Below are 8,371 nucleotides of genomic sequence, written 5' to 3'. Positions count from 1 at the left end.
AAAATAACCGAATGATAAAACACTGATTTGGGCAGCACTTCATTTCTAGATATGACTTTCTTTAACGAAACCGAGGATTTTAGTTGAAAACCAGGCTTTGTGTGGGCAGAGTTTGAACTTGAAAAGATTATTTTATCGGGTCTTCGGAGCATCGGGACTTACTTCCGGTGTCGGGGATGTTTCCTAGGCTTCGGGGGGGGGGGGGGGGGGGGGTATTAGAGTAAATTGAGTGATGAAAGAGGGTGTCAAAGTGTTAAAATTGTAAACAAAATTTGGAAGGTCTCACTTTCTATTTATAGTGCCTGAGGGCTCGCATTACACTGGGCGTAATTCTTCGGTACGCGGGGCGTACTGCCTCTCAAACTTCTTCGTTGGGCGTACGAAGTGGATCAGCTCGGACGCTTCAAGGCAACGAAACATGACACTCATGTGAAGGAGTAGGTAGGGTGACGAACTTCGGAGCACTTGCACGAGTATGTTGGACGTACACCTTCAAACCAGCCTAGAAATTTGTGCCCAAAACTTCCAAAATTCGTAACTTTCACATACAAACTCCGTTTTTTTGATGTTCTTTATATCCACGCGTAGGTTAAATTATGCTCTATAACTTTCAATTAGACTCCGTCGGCTAATTTTTACTTCATTTTTAAAGTTATACTTTTAACAGGCCAGGCCAGGAAAAGTCCGTTAAAAATTGATAACTTCTTCATCCGACATCGGGTATTAGAGTAAATTGAGGGATTAAATACGGTGTGAAAGTGTTAAAATTGTAAACAAAATTTGGAAGGTCTTACTTTCTATTTATTGTGCCCGATGGCTCGCATTACGTTGGGCGTAATTCTTCAGTACGCGGGGCATACTGCCTCGCAAACTTCTTCGTTGGGCGTACGAAGTGGATCAGCTCGGACGCTTCAAGGCCACGACACATGACACTCATGTGAAGGAGTTGGTAGGGTGGAAGACTCCGGAGCACTTGCACAAGTATGCTGGGCGTACACCATCAGACCAGCCTCGAAATTTGTGCCCAAAACTTCCAAAATTCGTAACTTTCGCGTACAAACTCCGTTTTTTGACATTCTTTATACCTACGCGTAGGTGAAATTATGCTATATAACTTTCATTTAGACTCCTTCGGCTAATTTTTACTTCATTTTTAAAGTTATATTTTTAACAGGCCGGGCTAGGAAAAGTCTGTTAAAAATTGATAACTTCTTCATCTGACATCGGTTTTTGTCTGTCTTTTTACCGTTCAACAACTATTGACGAGATCTTCGATTCTTGTTTAGGTTGTGTTGGCTAAAAATCACTCGATCTTTATTTCGAGTTTTGGGTTGTGTACTGCTATGCCGAAACTTAGAAAAACCATAACTGCCTCATGCGAAGTTAGATTTGGACGTTCTTTTTATGAAAGTTATCGGTTTAACTAATACTACGACTTTCATTTAAATTACAAAGTTATTGGTTTTGTAAGCTATCAAGCTTACAAAACACGATAGTTATACAAGGTTATTAATGTGTATGTTACAAATACCTCCTCCTTTTGAGGATTTCGTCCCTGAAATTACAACGATTTAAACAAATGGGGATATTTTTCTCTTATCTCATTCTTATTTTCCCAAGTATAATTTGAGCCTCGATGGTGTTTCAACTTGACAAGCACCAACTCCACTTCTTTATTACGTAATTCAGTCGTTCTTTTGTTTACGATCTCTTTAGGCACTTCTACATATCTTAATTTATTATCCAGTTTCACCTCGGATAACGGAACTGTTTCATCATATATGCTCAAACATTTACGCAGATAACTCACATGAAACACATCATGAATACCTGCCAAATCTTCAGGCAATTCCAAGTGGTATGCTTGCTTACCAATTCTCTGGATGATTTAGAAAGGACCGACAAATCTAGGACTCAATTTTCCTTTCTTCCCAAATCACATCATGTCTTTCCATGGGGACACCTTCAACATTACGAAATCACCCACCTAGAATTCTATGGGTCATCTTCTCTTTTTCGCATAAGACTTCTTTCGATCCTGGGCCGCTTTAATTCTTTCTCGTACAATTTGAATCTTGTTAGTGGTGTCTTGAATCATTTCAGGGCCTCCAAGGATTTTTCGTCCTACATCACACCAACATAATGGAGTACGAAATTTACGACCATATAATGCTTCACATGGTGGCATTTTGATTGAAGTGTGGTAACTGTTATTATATGAAAATTCGACAAGAGGTAAGTACTTGTCCCAGTTACCACCAAATTCCAAGACACATGCACAAAGCATATCTTCCACTATTTGGATTGTTCTCTCCGTCTGACCATCTGTCGGGGATGATAAGTTGTGTTGAGAGCGATCCGAGATCCTAATTCAAGTTGCATACTTGCCCAAAAATGAGAAGTGAAGCGAGTATCACGATCGGAAATAATATTTAGCGGCACACCATGTCTCGCAATAATTTCATCTAAGTATACTTGTGCATATTTCTCCATTGGAGTTGTTTCACACATGGCAAGAAAACGTGCACTCTTAGTCAGTCGGTCGGCAATTACCCAAATGCTATCATTCTGTCTCGTAGTCTATGGCAATTTGGTAATAAAATCCATGGACAGCTCCTCCTATTTCCACATGGGAAAATTAGTACTTTCTGGACTCCCGTATGGCATTTGGTGTTCCACTTTGAATTGTAAGCATACTAAACAATCATACACTTATCTTCCAATGTCTCTCTTCAATCCAGGCCACCAATAATCACCTCGTACATCATAGTACATTTTACTTGTACCAGGGTGTATTGACAGCTTAGACTTATGGGCTTCATCTAAAATCTTTTGTCTTAATCCATCAATCTCTGGAATCCATAGCTAATTCTTAAATACTTTCTGTCCACGTGGATCATCAAGTAAAACATCAGCATAATGTACCATCCCTTCCTTCTTAACATTTTCTGGCTTTAAGGCCTCTACTTGCCATTTCTTTAGTTCATCAAGAATAGTGAACTTTACGGTAGTGTGGGTAATAACATAACACACACTATTATGACAAACCGTCCTTCTAAGTGCATTGGAAACTACATTGACCTTTCCATGATGATACAGGATTTCACAGTCATAGTCTTTTATCAGCTCCATAGCTCCCTGTTGTCTCATATTCAAAGTTTGCTGACTAAATATATACTTGAGACTTTTGTGGTCAGTAAACAATTGGCATTTTGTCCCAAAAAGATAATGCCTCCAAAGTTTTAGGGCAAATACTACTGTAGCGAGTTCGAGGTCGTGGGTGGGATAATTCTTTTCATACTCTTTCAGTTCTCTTGAGGCAAAGGCTATTACTCTACCACGCTGCATCAACACACAACCAAGTCCCAATCTTGAAGCATCGCTATACATGGAAAAATCATTATCACCTTCTGGGAGTGATAAGATCGGAGCATGAGTCAAAAGATCTTTAGAGTTGAGAAAGCTTTTTCTTGGGCTTCACCCTATTCGAACTTTACTTCCTTTCGTGTAAGACTTGTGAGAGGTAAAACTATACGTGAAAAATATTTAATGAGTCTCTGGTAATACCCCGCGAGACCCAAGAAATTGTGAATTTTAGAAGCATTACGGGGCGCTTCCCAAGTCTAGATGGCTTCAGTTTTGATAGGATCTACTGATATATCGTCACCAGTAATCACATGGCCGAGAAATTGAATTTAGCTAAGCCAAAGTTCACATTTGGAGAATTTAGCATATAGTTTCTCCTTTCAAAGAAGTTATAATATTTCAGGAATATGAATGGCATCATCAGCTTCAGACTTGGAATAGATTAGAATATCATCAATGAATACGATGATAGATTTATCAAGCGTTGGACGACATACCCGATTCATCATATCCATGAATACAGCAGGAGCATTTGTCAAACCGAATGGCATGACAAGGAATTCATAATACCCATATCAAGTACGAAAAGCAGTCTTCGGTACATCCTGCTCGTGTACTTTCAACAGATGATAGCCAGATCTCAAATGAATCTTCGAGAAATAGCTAACTCCCTGAAGTTGATCAAACAAATTGTCAATGCGAGGTAGTGGGTACTTTTTCTTGATAGTTACCTTATTTAGCTCACGATCATCAATATACATTCGCATCGAACCGTCCTTCTTCTTGACAAACAGTACTGGAGCACCCCAAGGAGAGGTACTCAGTCGAATAAAGCCTTTTTCAAGTAATTTCTGCAGTTGGAGCATCATTTCTTTCATCTCAGCTGGCGCAAGACAATAAGGAGTCCTTGCAATTGGAGCAGCACCAGGTACAATATCAATTCGGAATTCTACTTGCCTATCCGGAGGTAGTCCAGGAAAATAATCGGGGAAAACATCAGGATATTCATTAACAACGAGAACATCTTTTATAGTTTTCTTCCCCTCTTTTGAGATATAAAATGTATAGGCCAGATAAGTATAACACCCTTTCAATATAAGCTTATTAGCTTTTAGGAAAGAGATATTTTAAATATTTTAAGTCTCTTTTCATCATAGATATAAATAGGATTCTTTCCTTCAATAGGAATGTGTACTATCTTTTCATATCACAAGAGTTCTGCACGGTTCTTTGAAAACCAATCCATGCCGAGAACAATATCAAAGTTGCGCAAGGAGATAGGAATCGGGTTATCAAGAAAATTATAACCTTCAATTTCTATGACACGATCCCTATAGACTTTATCAGCAAGTAATGATATACTTCCCGCAATATCTACATGAAATGTTTGTGCGAGTGCATAGCAAGCAGTTTGAAAGGAATGCGCAAATTCATGAAACAAAAAAGAATCAGAGGCACCAGAATCAAATAAGATATGAGCAAGTCTAGAGTTGATGAGAAATGTACTGGTCACAACATTCGGGTCTTCATGTACCTCCTCCTTTTTAGTTGGAGTACTGTTTGGTTATTGGACGGAAGCTTGACTTCCTGCCATTTAACTAGTAAGAGTAGGGCAGAAACGCTTCCTGTGGCCAGTAACACCACAAGCAAAGAATGTGACATTCTTCATTAGGAAAACAGACTTTATGTGGCCTATTTCTCAACATGCATAACCGACCACTGATCCTTTTTTCTAATCTGCATTCGCCCTAATGATTCTTTCCATGATTTCGACACGATGGCGACTGAAGAGAAAACGATTGTGACCTATCGCGACCACGTGAGGTATTATGAGATTGCACATGTTTACGAGGATCACTTTGAACAGATTGAGCTAGTGGAATAGAGGAAACAGAAACAATTCGATCAATACGTGGATGCTTTGGAACAGAAAGAGTGGCACCACGTATCTCTAAGTTATGCTCGTACTTTCCAGCATGCTCAACCGCTTTATCAAATGATTAAACATCCTGATTAACCACGAAATTGCGGATTTCATACTGTAGTCCTTCCATGAATAACTGAATTTTATCGTCTTTAGTTGGAATATACTATGCAGCAAACCGTGATTTTTGATTGAATTGAGTTTCATAATCATTCACCTTCATTCCTCCCTGTTTAAGCTCAAGGAATTCTTTCTCTAATCTTCTCCTCATGTCTAGAGGACAATACTTTCCTAGCAAGCAGGTTTTGAACATTTACCAAGATAAATTATCTTGGCCATACTCGTTGAGAGCTTTAAATATTGTTTCCCACCAGACCAAGGCTTCTCTGATGAGCATTGCAGAAGCATAATTAGCTTTCTCTTCATTAACCACGAGAGAGATACAAAATACTTTTTCTATGCTTTGGATCCATGTAAGAACAACAATGGGATTAAAAACACCTGAAAACTCCGTAGCACCATTACTCTTGAAAGTCTTGAAAGAGGGATGTTTCGCCTCCCCTTTTTAAGATTCTCCGATGGCTTTCTCTTTACCTTTATCACTATTCTTTTTGTGTTATTCAAGAGTCTGCTGAATAACACCAGTGAGTTTATCCACAGGTCGCTCCTCATGAGGGGATGTTGGAGTATTTATTTCATCAGGATGAGGATCTCCACCCACATATGGTGTATGGCTACTCACCTGTTCAGCCATTGTTCTGAAAATTTGGAGTAATATAGTATTTTAGAATATTAGGATTTATCATTACCTAATACTTTACATAAGTCTTTCCTATGTTTTTTATCCATATACTTACTATGAATCCGTTCATATATTGAACTTCTAACTATTTAAGTCTAAATACCAATCTGTGGTATTTAGTTCACTTGAAGTACTACTCTAATACAATGACTGAGAGAACCACTATTTCTCTAATACCTTTACAATATTATTACTCCAAACATGCTACATGCATATTCATAAACATATTTTACATATATGGTCTTATTACAAAAGACTGGATACAAACCGACTAACGACGTTTTTACAAAGTTGTATATATCACATAACTTCCCAGGAATTTATACACTAAGTACAAAAGTGATAATATTAACTAATATACATCTTCTACCAGTACATAACTATAATATATGCTTATCACCTGCAATAGTTTAATAATTGAGAGAGATAAGCGGGTGACGCTTAGTGAGTTCAATAACAGTTACAATATAACGTTATGGAATATACATATCAATATGACAGAAGCAAAGAGAGACAAAGAACAACAAAGGCAGGATTTCCATATCAGCAAATGATCTAATTCAAAGATTTACAATCAATGAGATACAAAATTTTCAACATGATATACATCAATAAGACTTCCGCCCAAGTGGCTCAGAAAATAAACAATTTCTGAATTATCATTTGGCTAGAATTTACAGTCTTTCAGCCCTACCTAGCCTTTTGTCAACGCCAAAGTGATGCTTAGCCGTTCACTTCATGGTCAAAGGCTACATACCAATACCCAAGTGATGCTTAGTCATTGACTTCGTGGTCAAAGGTATAGCTCCATTATCATAATAACACGGGAAAGCACATTGCACATATAACACATAACATACAATTGTCTCTATATTCAACTCATCGTGAAATAACCAAATGATAAAATACTGATTTGGGTAGCACATCATTTCTAGATATGTTTTTATTTGACGAAACCGGAGATTTTAGTTGAAAACTGGGCTTTGTACGGGTAGAGTTTCAACTTGAAAAGATTATTTTCTCGGGTCTTCGGAGCATCGGGACTTGCTTCCGGTGTCGGGGATGTTTCCTAGGCTTCGGGGAGTGTTAGGGTAAATTGAGAGATGAAAGAGGGTGTGAAAGTATTAAAACTGTAAACAAAATTCAGAAGGTCTCACTTTCTATTTATAGTGTCCGAGGGCTCGCATTACGCTGGGCATAATTCTCCGGTACGGGGAGTGTACTGCCTCGCAAACTTCTTCGTTGGGCGTAACTTCATACACTAAGCGTTCAAAGTGGATTAGCTCGGACGTATCAAGGCCACCACACGTGGTACTCATGCGAAGGAGTAGGGAGGGTGATGGACTCTGGAGCACTTGCACGAGTATGTTGGGCGTACACCTTTGCACCAGCCACGGAATTTGTGCCTAAAACTTCCAAAATTCGTTAATTTCGCATACGAACTCCGTTTTTGACGTTCTTCATATCCACGCATAGGTGAAATTATGCTCTAAAAATTTCGTTTACACTCTGTCAGCTAATTTTGACTTCATTTTTAAAGTTATATTTTTAACAGGCCGGGACAGGAAAAGTCTGTTAAAAATTCATAAGTTCTTCATCCGACGTCCGTTTTCATCTGTCTTTTTACCGTTGTGTCGACTAAAAATCACTCAATCTTTATTTCGAGTTTCGGGTTGTGTACTGCTATGCCGAATCTTCGAAAAATCATAACTTCCTCATATGAAGTTAGATTTGGACGTTCTTTTTATGAAAGTTCTCAGTTTAACGAGTACTACGACTTTCATTTAGATTACAAAGGCTAAAAATTAGATTATCGTAAACTCACTTTTTACATCATATGGCGTCGTGCGGGTTCTGTCGCGAAACTTCAATAAGTCATAACTTTTTCGTTATAAATCGAATTTCATTGAGGTTTTCGCCTAAATGTTTCTAACGAGATAATCTACAACTTTCAATAACATCTTTTTTAATTATTTCCAACTTTATATTTTCGTTAATTTCAATAGTTGATTTTTGATCAGAATCTCATAAGACTTCCAATCACTTTCCGAATGATTCTAAACATAGTTTCACTTCAATCTCATAAAACTATCTTGTTAGAACTCAACGCTCAAATTCACATATTATTTAATAATATTTACTTTAAAGTTATCAAACTTAAAAAACACGATAATTATACATGGTTATTAACGTGTATGTTATAACATGGCCCTTATTGAACTAACATATTTGCTTGTTGCTGCTAACTCAGCAATGATTTGGCGCACTGATAAAGCTAA

This window comes from Lactuca sativa, chromosome 3 (genome assembly GCF_002870075.4).
Source record: "Lactuca sativa cultivar Salinas chromosome 3, Lsat_Salinas_v11, whole genome shotgun sequence".
NCBI classification, from domain to species: Eukaryota; Viridiplantae; Streptophyta; class Magnoliopsida; order Asterales; family Asteraceae; genus Lactuca; species Lactuca sativa.
This window is presented reverse-complemented; position numbering follows the sequence as displayed.